This window comes from Colius striatus, chromosome 7, assembly GCF_028858725.1.
Source record: "Colius striatus isolate bColStr4 chromosome 7, bColStr4.1.hap1, whole genome shotgun sequence".
In the NCBI taxonomy this organism is placed as follows: Eukaryota; Metazoa; Chordata; class Aves; order Coliiformes; family Coliidae; genus Colius; species Colius striatus.
Window position 1 is genome coordinate 20,680,858 of NC_084765.1, and position 13,079 is coordinate 20,693,936.

At 39.7% G+C, this 13,079-nt stretch overlaps 1 protein-coding gene across 6 annotated transcripts in view; it reads left to right on the plus strand.

The window, feature by feature from the left end:
• MYO9A (myosin IXA) overlaps positions 1 to 13,079 on the plus strand; it is a 198,609-nt gene that overhangs the window by 21,164 nt on the left and 164,366 nt on the right. The window lies entirely within an intron of this gene.

Below are 13,079 nucleotides of genomic sequence, written 5' to 3' on the forward strand. Positions count from 1 at the left end.
AATTTTAGAATTTCTTCACTGTTCAGGTGAGGGAGCACTGGCACAGGCTGCCCAGATGGGTTGTTGAGTCTCCTTCTCTGGGGACATTCAAAACCCACCTGGATGAGTTACTGTGTGACCTACTCTAGGTGGCCCTGTTCTGGCAGGAGAGTTGGACTAGATGATCTTTTGAGATCCCTTCCACCCCTTGAGATTCTGTGATGAGTAAAGGCATCCTTAATGGTTGCATCAGTTCCCTGGTACCAGTCACTGAACATTGCTGAACGTTTGCAGCCCTCAGTCAGCACATAAAAGCAATAACTTGATAAACTCTGTAGGAGAGTCTAAATTTAGCTTGACCAGGCCTTGTAGTTCCCACAGACCCATTAAAAGGTCCAGTCCTCGCTTGGTTAAGCATTTGTCTTTTAAACATGTTGTGTTGGATGCTGGCATTGATCTCTGGCTGCCCAACCATAGCAATTTGCCCATCAAAACAAGCACCAAGCACATGTAGGAATTTCTCCTTCTGCTGCTGCTTTTTTTTTTTTTTTTTTAAAATAAAATGGTCTTTTCAATGCTTATTTTAACTGAGTGGATAAAAACTGGGTCTGGGTAACAGTACCTCCCAACTTACAGGGAATAGCAGCCTAGTTAGTTAATTAATTAGTGTTTCACATGGATTCTTTTTCAAAATTTGACTTGACTTCCTTCTGTATTTTACTCCTAGATGAATAGCAGAGATGAAAACTTTCTCCATGTTGCTATGCTGAGCCTCTATTTATTAAAAAGATGTTTAATTCTCCAAAACAACCTCATCTCCATAGTTCATCCAGTTTTTGTCTTTCCTAATAAAAATGTTGAAACTAAGGCCAGCGTGGCATTTAGTTTTCTTGGTCTTTTACATGAAATGCAAAGCTTATTTCAGGTTTATCCTGAAAAACACAAGATGCAGTGCAAAGATTCATCCTAAAAGTACTAACTGCAAAGGGTGGTGAATGTAGATAATTAAATTATATTGTTCTGGTGATACTTCAAACAAGCTGTCCCTTCAGTTTTATGATGTGAATATGAATTGGTGAAATATCAGCTTTGAAATGTTTTGGTAACATACATTATTAAATATGCAGATAGCTCCCTCTTTTCTTCTATTTTCAATATTCATCTTTTCAAAGAACTTCAAAGCTTGTGTTTTCAGGTAACTGACAATAGCTATTTTTAGTGAAGCTGTCATCTATAATTCAAGGCATTTTTCAGTACTTTTTGGATTGTAAGAAGGTTTTTTTTGTTTTGGTTTCTCATACTGATGCATTCAGAACAGTCTTTATTGAGTTTAAAAGCCACTTTCATGTTGTGGCACTTACCTGATAGCCCAACTTTGAGATTGAATGGTATTGTTTTGTGGTTAGTTTAAATGCAACATCCTATTTGTGCCCCTGCTTGTAAATTATCATAATCTGTGGGCTGAGTGTTGGGGTTTATTTTTTATATGTATGGCCTTTAATGTAAAAATACCTTCCCCCCCCCCAAGAAGTAGTTGCTGAAAGTCTCACTTAAAATATGACAAATATGACTCATCCTGTTTGGTGTTTGTTTTGGTTTTGGTTTTTTTTCATAAGGTCACTAAGCAGATCTGGGAGTACAGTTTTAATATTCTTTTCCCCATGATATTTGATGGCACATTTCTGAATGGTTTATAATCTATTCTTTGTGCCAGCTGGGCTCTATAGAGAAAGTACAGATGCCTATGCATCGGGTTGCAGTCTGTTAGTAATGGGATTGAGTACCTGGCACAGAGTAGGGAGCAGAAGGATGTTTTAAGGTTGGTGCCACAAGCTTTTTCATAGTTCTGCACTGAAAAATAACATGAATTTCATAGGATTTTTCAGCAATCAATTGAAAGAAGTAGAAACTACCTCTATGGCTATGCAGATCAAATGTCCAAAATCTGTACATTAAGTGAGCTGAGCTAACCTGTTTTGGATGCAGGAGGCAGGTAACACATGACATCATCTCTTACTTAATCTGAACCTAAATCTAGCCATGAGCAGCTGCTTTTTTTTTATGCTGAGGCTGCAGTGATTGCTGCTGAGAGTTGAGTTACACTTACTGCAGAGAAGATGATTCTCTTTGGGGAAATGATTTCATCTGCCGATGGAATGGGAAAGAGATGCAAGCAGAAGGGGCAAACCAGAGGACAAAGCTTGCGTGCGTTTGCAGTGAGTTGAGGGTCACCTTTGTTTAAGGAGAATTTTAAAAGAACAAGGATGAGCTTATGTGGAAACCTTGGTTTGTTGGAAATAAGACTTATAGGAGAAGAAACCACATCTGGCAGATTGCAACAGCTGCAGAGGCAGGTATACGTGGTACTGTAAGGACATGGGCTTCCAAAACTGACCGTATTCCTATTCAGATGCTTGCTCTGAGTTGCAGCATTGCTTAAAGAAGATGAGGCAGAGCAGAAAAATTGGAGAGTTAACTATTTCAACTCTCCTTCATTAAAGTAGTCACTTTACCCGAAATGTTAAAAAATAGTTTTTGGCTTCTTAACAGCTAAAGTTGCTTTTTATCATTCATTTTAGTCTTGAGGAGTGTATGTCCTATCAATAGGGTCTTTTGGCAGAAAAGAAAGCTCAGAATTTTGTATTGATCAGTTGCTGGAAGCAGGCAGGTAATTATTTTTGTGTGGTGTAATAAAATTGCATCAGGAACACTGGAAAATTTAATTTTGTGTTGGTTTAGTCAGGTGTCCACTGAGTCATAATATCAGTCCGCCTCACAAATGGGACAGGAGAGAGAGAGAAATTAAACGAGCTGTTTGTGGGACGAGATAAGGACAGAAAGATTGCTCAGGCAAGCAGACTCAACTTGGGGAGAAAAAGGTGTGATTTATTAAAGAAACAATAAGAACAGGGAGATGAGAAATAAAATTTAATCTTAACACACCTCCCCCCACCCCTCCCTCTTCCCAGGACTCTCCTTCCCTCCCCCATAGCAGTGCAGGGGATGGGGGTTACGGTCAGTTCATTACAGATGGATGTTGCTGCCGGTTCTTCTCAGGGGGAGGCTTCCTCACACTTCACACTGCTACAGTGTGGGTGGGGTCTTTCCTATAGGAGACAGTCCCTCATGCACTTCTCCAGCACATCCTTCCCATGGGCCACAGTTCTTCAGGAACTGCTCCAGCCTGAGTTCCTCACAGGATCACAAGTCCTGATAGCAAACCTCCTCTGGTGTGGGCTCCTCTCACCCCACAGGCTCACAGGTCCTGCTAGGAACTTGCTCCAGGGTGAGCTTCACACACAGTCACAGCCTCCTTCAGGCACCCACCCGCTCTGGCATGGGATCCTCCAAGGGCTACAAGTGGATCTCTGGTTCCTGGTGGCCTCCATGGACTGCAAGTGGACAACCTGCCTCACCATGGGCTGCACCACAGGTCACAGGGGAATCTTTCTTTCAGGGCTTAAGCACCCTCCTCCCACTCCTTTTCCACCGACCCTGGTGTCTGTGGAGATGTTTTCACATTCTCACTGCCTGTTGCTGCTGCAGTTTAGCAACTGCACAGCAATTTTTTCTCCTTCTCCAATACGTTACTCTCAGAGGTGTTACCTCAGTCACTAATTGGCCCGGCCTGGGTCAGCTGTGGGGTACATTAGCCCTATCAGCTACAGGGGAAACTTCTGGCAAATCTTTGCTTAAACAAGCCACTCCTGTAATTCCCCCCACTACCAAAAAAACCTGGCCCAGGCAAAACCACCGCAAATTTGAAGTGGATTGTTTGCCAGAAAGAGTTTTCTGTGAAAAAGCTTTAAAATCATCCCCTTCTCACTATCAGTTCCCATAATCTTCCATGTGAAATGAGGAGACATCATCTGTAATGAGATTGTCATATCTTCTCCTAGTGCTGTTGCACTGAAATTTGACTTTGCACCTAGGCTTGTATTAACTTCTTCCAGACAACTTCAAATCTCTTCAGACTACAAAAAAAATCGTAAATTACCAAGACATTATTTGACCCAGTATTCAAAAAGAATGTGTTGACGTTCAGTTATGTAAATAGTCCCTATTTTTTTTTTTTTTTTTTAGGAAAAAACCATCACAGGTATTGTCAATTCCAAAGTGGTTTAATGCTTATTTTCATATGTGTGTGAAGTCCAAGAAACTTTGGTTTGTTTCAGCTTGTGGTGGAAGTGGGTTGAATTTCCCAAGGAAGGAGACCTCCATACAGAGGATCTACCTGAACAACATGGTTCTCTAGCCTAATAAGACCCTTCCAAAAGGATCAATATACCAGTATATTGATATATATTGATATAAATTAGAATATATTCAAACTTGATGATCTTAAAGGTCTTTTCCAACCTAAACAGTCAACATATATCAACTGATATATTTTAGTATTCAAATTACAATGAAATCGTGGTGTGAGAATTTTTTTCTCTATGATAACGTATACAAATTTAAGTGTTTTTTGAAACATTTTAAAAAATTCAATGTGTTTTTGATAAGGTGCCACTTCCCTTTGGAAATTTTCTAATGCAGGATATGGTAGTGCTGGTGCAATGTTTTCTGTTTTGCTTCTGGGAAGGCAAGGATCTTTTTTGCTCCACTACTATTTCAAGTGAGATGCTAGTTGAAGCTGTAAGTGGTACTGGAACTTTGCTCCAGTACTTTTTGGCATGTCACTAGTCAGGTTTCTCCTACTGCTGGTGCCTGCAGGGCTGGATTTGGAAGGGAAGGTGCCTTTATATCCTTGGATTTTATGCCCTGAAGCTCTTGAGCTCTTTAGGATAGAAGTGTCTTGTCCGTAACACTGCTGTAATTCTTAGGCTCTGAAAAAGGTATTTTCTGCATCTCTTTTGGCAAGAACTCTTGTAGTCCTTGTCAGTATATTTCTGCTTTAGCGTCTCATATTCTTAGTTTTTAACAGGTTCAAAAAGACTTTTATTGTAAACTATATACATGATTTTTTTTTGGCTGCAAATAAAATAAAAATAGCTAGTCGTGCATTGTGAGATGATGAAAGATCTTGTGTCCTTTTGTGTCTTATACTACTGACTGTGTACCCTGCTAACTATCTCTTCCCTTGTATTAATGTGGTGGTTGACAGTCATCTGTGTTTTCGAGATATAAACTCCAGAGCTGTTTCCAGAGATGCAATTGGGTTTCCAGAGGCTGAACTGCTCTGTGTACACCTGTAAGGAGCAAATCCAACCAGTGAAGCTGGGGAATCAGTTATCTTGGTTATTCATGTGAACAGAAATCCTGGATTGGTGAGGGGTGCTCTGTCAGATGATGATACTCTAGCTCAGAGTTAATCCAGTAAAACTCAAGTGTACTATAACTGTAATTTTTCCACTTGTATAAATGACAAGTTTATCTTGATATTTGGAACAGGGCTGTTATGCCTCTGGCCAGTGACAATTAGTCATTAGAAGAAGAAAAACGACCTATAACAATGATGCATCACTCTGAAAGTCTCCAGACATTTGACATACACAAAGCACTTGCTTACTTTCTGGCTTTCTGTTAGTGTTTACTGTTCAGTTTATAGTTCTCGTTAGCTAGGCAGGGAATACAAGAGCAGCAATTTTAAGTTAAACAAGTGCCCCCCTTGCAGTTTGAGAGAAGATTTGGCAATTTCCTTTGTGATTTCTTTTTTTTAATTGTGTTTTTTTAAATATTATTTTTGTTTGCTTGTTTGTTTCCACAAGAAAAAGCCAAGGGAGCAGCTAGAGGGCACAGTGCCCAACATGGGCTTTATTACCAGCCCTCGTTTTTCAGAAAGAAGCTTTTAATGATGCTATGTTTTTGCTAAGCACTTGGCATTTCTTGCATTCTCATTTGCTCCAACGCTGTTTTGTCATTGAAGCTCTGCGATATAGAGAGAATTACCTTCCAAGCCCTGACTGTTCAGTAAGTACCGTGAAAAGAGTTATTTCAATACTTCTTACACCACCGCTACTCTGTAAGGTGCACATTTTGGGAGAGTGACAGTGCTTCCAGAAATCAAGCTGTGGTGACTCAAATCAAGAGGTCAAGAAAGAGGAACAACCCAGGGCAAGAGTTTGCTTGCACCATTTTTTTGGGTCTCCTGGCCCCACACAAAAATGCTGTGACAGAAACAATGGAGGGAATCACTTCTCCCATTCAGCTGCCTCACTCTTAAGAATTTACCAAGCCTTCCTGTAGTCTCTTTTTTAAAAAATTTCTCTTTTTTTTTTTCCCCTTGTCCATGCCTATGGTAATGTCTTCAGCTGGCAAGGCTGGAATCCTGCAGAAAAGAGCTTTGTTCACCGTGGAACTGTGATGAATTCCTCAGACACTGATTCATTCTCTGCAAAGAAGGTTCTTTGACCTTAACAGGAAGAGTAAATTATTGTGTTATTATTCATGTCCTAATTTATTTCCTTCTTCATCAGAACCATTTGCAACAGCTTCTAGGAGTAGTTTGTTTTACAACAGCTTTTCCTGTATTTTTTTTTTCACATTTTCATTTTGTCTCAGCTAAGAGGTCTGGTAGGAGCTGCCACGTTTCCACATGAGATGCATCAGCAGGAGTGCAATGAACAGACAGCAGCATTCTTACCTGTCTTCCAACTGGTAGAGAGGAACCACTGAGTGGCTGTTGTACTGCAGAGGACTATCAAAACCTCAAGATATGGGGTAATTCCAAGCTTTGGAAAGGATTATCATCTACTGAGGTGCTTCACATATCCATGGGCTTTTTAAATAGTAAAAAATGCCAAGTTAAAGTATGAGTAAACAGAGCTCATCTCTGAAAGTGAAGAAGGCAGACCTCCAGTGCACAGCAAGAAACTGAGAGGCAAGTTTCATCTTCTAGAGTAGACAAGAAGCTGATAGACTTGCTTAAAATGCTGAATAAAATGAAAAATATGGGAAAAAAACAGCTTGAACTGTCATTTCTCAATTTTTCAAGCCCCAGGACAAACTGGTGAGTTTAGGAATAGTTCAGAAAACGCAACCTGGTTTAGGTTATACGTTGTGTGGGCAGCTATACGTCTTTGGGAGTGGTTTACATAGTTTGAGCTGTGTATTCACAACTTCTTTTGTATTCTGGGAATCATCCTTGGAAGCTGAGTAGACATCTCTGGCTGTATAGGCATGACAGTGTGGGATCACCACTACTTGCAGAAATCCCTCCTTCCAGGGCCATGGTACTTAACTCTTGCCAAGCGTGGTTTTTCCTTTTATTATGACTCCTGACAACAGCAGCCAAAAACTAGTTGATAAATCAGACTTAGATTTGGGATGTCCAGGAAGTTTATCTGAAAATCATTTGGGAGTGCAGGAAGTGCAGGGCCACGTGATTTTTAGGTTTACCCACGTTTGCTTTGAATTCTGAGCAAGATGAAGTGGATCTAGCAAGGGAGAAGAGTGCTTGCTTACAGAAGTGGGACCCAATAAAAACTTTTAAGGGAAGAGAAAAGAAACCACTGATACAGTAAAATGTGTAGTTGTGATTCTGCTGCCATTGCATGTGTGTCATTGCTACCGCAGGAGCTTTGGTGCTGTCACAGGTGGTGTTTTGGTTGTGTATTGGCACTCCATCACAGCAGGTGCAGTGGAGACTTGTGTTGCTGCCCAGCATCTGCAAATGTGTCTCCACTTTGGCTTTTGTTTTATGTTGTAGTTGAGGCCATCTCACCACATTGTCGTCTTGCTTAGGTGCTTCAGGCCAAAGAAACTACCTTGCAATTTATCCATATATTTATGTTTATATTGCCAATCTTGGAGTGCTCACTTATTTTTCCCCCTCATCTAAGCTTATCATCCCTTTGAAAGAAATAAATTGGAACATAAATCTACTTGAAGATGTCCTTGCTCTTTGCAGGCGGGTTGGACTAGATGGCTTTTAAAGGCCTCTTCCAATCCAAACCATTCTATGATTGCTCTAACATTTACAAATCTTACTTTTCCTGAGTTAGAGATTTCATTCTTTTGGTTGAAACTCATTTAATAGAAATTTTGCATGCAATTTTACTTCAAAACAGTTCTCTTTTGCACCACTTGCCTTCCCCACACCAATACGTGGCTCTAGAAATCTGCATTTGAGGTAGCACCACCTCCTGTGCATGTACCACAAGGTTGAGATAAACTGATGTAGATTATTTGGTGATGGTAATGATGTTTCTCTCCCATCAGCAAGCAGTGGGAAGAGAGAAACATGGTGAGCATGGAACAGGAAGGTGATAAAAAAGAGAGTGTTAAGCATTATATAGGTGATCAAAAGAATTGACTTGTAAAATAGCACATTAATAACAAAAATATCGTCTATCTTTGTGGGCTTTTCTACCCATCTAGGATGTTGTAGTTTTTACACCATCAGTTGTCACAGGTGTGTCAGTCTGGCCTCAGTTTTGATGTCACAGGGATGTTATTTTAGGTACCAGCAGCATGAGGCTATTTGCTATTGCAGGAGAGAAATTCAGCGAACTCTTGTGGCAACATATTCAGATTAAACAGTGAAATATGTTTCACTTGGACATTTTTTAATCAGATTTTGGAAGCTTTATGTATTTCAGGTATGCATTTTGATGTACAGGTACATGAATAAATCCAGGCTGTCTCAAGCAACCGAACCTGTTACAATTGCCTGAAGATTGGGAACGGAGAGAAACTTTCACTGTTTTTGTTGTCCCTTTTCTGGGTTATGGGATGTTGTAGTAAAACCAAGTGAACTTTGCTTCCAGAATTGCCCCTTGAGCAGCCTCAATGCTGACACTAATCTCCATTTTTTTCCAAATCATCCAATATTTGGCAAACTCTGACTGTGATTTCAGGCTTTAGCTGTCAGATTATTTATGGTGAGCGCTGATGCTTCCAGCGAATGGCTTATTTTGGATTTTTGCCATGTGTTGCTTATGCTGTCTCTGGAAACGAAAATACTGAGATAAGTTTGGTTTGGGTTTTTTTTTTTTTCTGAACAGAAAAAAAATCAGCATGACTAAAAGCCTCCATTTCAGTGGCCTTTCCAAAGGTAATTGGAGTGTGTTCATTTATTTGTTATCTCCTACAGAATAACACTTGCTTAAAAAATGCAACCCCCAATAAAAGAACACTTGGTATATGTGGTCATGTATAATTTGAGAAGGCACGTTTTCTACTAGTGATTATGTATATTAAACTGGGGTCAACTAGTAAAAGATTTCATGTCATGGAAAAGTAAACCATTATTTACAAGACTAGTGGATGCACAAAGCCTAGTTGACCATTATCATTTTAGTATGCTGTTTTTGTCGACCTGCTGGTAATGAGATGATTATTTGGTTTTTATAAGGGCCTCTGAGCTCCCTGGAAATATTAATCTATTCTGTTATGTAGGAGGACACAAGGCTCAATTTGTAATCTCATGTTTGTCTGGAAATCACGCTTTTTACATTGCAAGTGGAATTATGATAGTAAAATGGAGAAAAATCAGCATGCAGGGTCAGTTTGTGTAATATCTTCATTCAACATAGAAAATAGGAATTATTAGTCTGAAAGTATATTGGCTTAAAATGTCATCAGTTCTTCCTTCCGCAGGCATACATGGCCCATAAACTTTGGCCAGAGTGTTCACAGGAGTTTGCAGTGATTTCTGACCTCTGAGGTCTGATGTATCCTCTGGGTTTCCATCTTCCACGGGATCAGCATCCTGTTACTGTTGCATTTGTCCTTGCCAAAGCTGGGACATGAGTGAAGCAGCTGAACAATAGCTTGATGGTAAAGGTGAATGTCTTATAATTTGCTACTTTATTGGGTACAGAGACAAGCATCTCCTTACAGTAAGATACGAGCTTATCTTTTCCATAAGGCTGTATGCACGACTTAGATGCTGCATCATTTTTTTCTGTTTTCATTTGAATGTGAACATGTAGCAATGTGAAATGTTCTTAATTAAAATAGTGCATAGAGCAAATATTCTCTGGTTGCAAATACTTATTCTGTTTTGTTATTTTCTTGTTCTTATTTAATTTCTTATATCCAAATGTATAAATATACTTAATTTTAAGTCATATGAACACTAATTTGACAGCCTGCTTGGCAGTCATTAGGAGAGCCTTTCTCCCAGACATATGCTGATTATTTGTTATGTGTGTTTCATTCCAATATTTTCTCCAAAATACTTTGGAAACTGAATGTCTCCAAGAGACTTGTTTGATGTTCAGCAGAGCCAGGCTCATGAGCATCAGAGGCTGGGAGACCACAAGCAATTATCTTCATTAACATTTCTTTGACCTACTATAATACTGAGACATGTTTAGTGTTATTAGAAGTAATTCCTGTAGCATGCCTCCTGTGATTTATAAAGCTGAAATGAACACCTCTTTGCTTTCTGACCTTGCTTAATTTCTTAGTTGTAAGTGGTTTGGGCAGGGGAGAGAGAACTCTTCTGCTTCCCACAGTTACTGAGGCTTATTGCATCTCCAAGGGGTTCATGCTCAGCTTGAAATACTGAATTTGAGTTGTTTGGATGCAGAAAGCTCACATGTTGGTTACTTTACTGAGTCCATGCAGAATAAGCATCTGGAGAGAAGTGAGGAAAGCTTCTGGGTAGGTGGAGTAGAGTGGCCTGATGCTTTATAGGGGATTTATTGAGCTTACAGGTGTTTGACAGGAGGGTGGAGGTAGATGAGAAGGTCAGTTTGCTGAAGGTAACCAACTTAAAGTCCTGTTTGCAGTTCTCACATGAGTCAGCAGTCTTTGATACACTCTGTAACTTGAATAAAACTAGCTAACCCTCTTGTCATAAGCTTTGAAGTAAAATCTTGATGTAGAGTTATCTAGCTTAAATGTGGCGGGATTTTTTTTTCTTATCTAGTGGAAAAGCCAATGCTGGAGTTGCAAAGCTAGACAAAGAAAACCCAACCTAGCCTTTAACTGACATCATCTCTGTTGCATCTGTGCCTATACTAAAGTTATAAAAAAGCATCTGGAACAGTTCCCAGTACATAATATACGTCCTGCTACCAAGCAATGCACCACGAATCCCTGCCAGATGTATTTCACGGTGACATATTTATTTCTTTGCTTTGAATAGCGTGTGGCTAGGGGTGATATACTTAAGAAATATTGAGCAAGAAATAGTACAACATAAAATAATTCATTTAATTTGAGGACCTAAAATACGCAGAAAATGAAACAAGTCTCCAAATTCCAGCCTTGTGTGGCTGTGCTTTGACTGAGGGTCTTGGATTTGAGTACCTGGGGAGGAGTGCAAGGACAGAGAGACCATGTGAAATGCTTCTTCTGAGTACTCTTCCCAGCATCAACTATCTGAAGCTGAGAAGCTCCCTAAACCTGATGTAGGTTATGACCTTATGTTTTTTGACAGTGTTTTGTTGCTGACCAAAACTGTCATAGTTGTGAGGTCTTATTCCCGTGCTCTAGGAAAAGTTCAACACCTGATCTAAGTGAACCTGCTTCTGCTGGGGGGGGTTGGACTAGATGATCTCTAAAGGTCCCTTCCAACCCTACCATTCTATGATTCTGTGATATGAAAGATTAGAATGTGCATCATGTGAACTTTTATTTGTATTAAATATCACCTTCCACTTTATTGCCCAGATCCTGGCTCTGAGGGTCCTCTGCATTTCTTCATAGGTACATTTTGCCTTTACATCACAATAGCTCTAAACATTTTCAAGGGGAGTTTTGAGTTTGTTACAACCAATTGGTGGAGAACGGAGGATTGTTAACTCTGGAACTGCTTTGGAGTGGGTGGTGGGGTGTTGTCTTCTTGTAGTAACTAAGTTTGAGAAATTATCCATGTGATTGATGTTTCAGCATCACAGATTTGTAGATTTGTGTTTTGTGGTTTTTAAGCAGTACAAGAAAAATAAAGATTGTATGGATGAGTTGGCTGTAATACTTCATACCTGATGTCAGATATGGACATCTCTGAAAAATGTTGACTTGGTGGGTGGATAAGTCCTACTATTTGAATCTTGATGGGCTGAAAATCTAGATAGGAAGAGAAAGGAGTTTACCTACTCTTTGCTGGCACAGGACAGGAGATAATGTATCATGGACAAGGGAAAGTGAACATAATTTTATCTTAGCAGCTAAAATTTGAGGGTGTTGTGTACTACACACCCAGAAGAAGGTGATGATTCTTTTCAGTTTGGATTTTGGAGCAGCTGTAATAGTAGGTGAATTCAGTCAATGCAAGATCCTTGTTCCAGGAGCAAAGCATCAGACATATGAGCAGCTCATGCCGTTGGATGGGTGCTGCTGCAGTAGTCACTTGTCCCTTTACAATGTGAGTTTGTGACCACTGAGTAATTAATTTTTAAAAACTTGTGACTAGGCAAATCATTGTGTTTCAAGAGTCATTTCTGAATGTTATGGAGGAAGACTTTTGAATTGACAAGAGGAAACAAACTCAAGTTGTGCCAGTAGAAGCTTAAAGTAGATGTTGGGAAATTTTTTTTCCCTGAAAGGGTTATCAAGTCCTGGCACAGACTGCCCAGGGCCATGGTGGAATCCCCATCCCTGGAGGGATTCCAAAGCCATATAGCTGTGGGGCTGAGGGACATTGGTTAGCAGTGGCCATGGCAGTGCTGGGGGAATGGCTGGATGTGATGAGCTTTAAAGGTCTTTTCCAACCTAAACAATGATTTTTTTGATTCTATGACATAGAAGGCATTTTCCTTTTGGTTGGAACATGCCTTTAATAAGGTCATATTTTAAAGTGGTTTTTGTTTTGTTTTTAAGTCAACGTTTTATGCAACTGTTTAGTTCTCTTAACGACAACTAGAAAGTATGTAATTTATATGTATGGGTAAGTCAGTGTTGGGAAAGTCAAGAGGTGTTTTCCAAAGTCATGATTAGCTGTATGGTGCTTTTCTTATGTTGGCATGAAGTATGCAAACATGGAAATAGGGGCACTAACTCTTAAATTTGTTTGGTACTGTTAAGCAATAGGGCTGTTAAGCAATTTTTGATATGAGAAGAATGGCACTATTGATTCTGCAGGCAGTCTGGCATGTTACACTCAAACTACTGATTTTATTCACTATAAAATCAGAGAGTCTTTTTGAATATTTTCTACTTCAACATCAAGGAAAAATTAGCAAAAGCTTGAGGTTCTGTGGGTA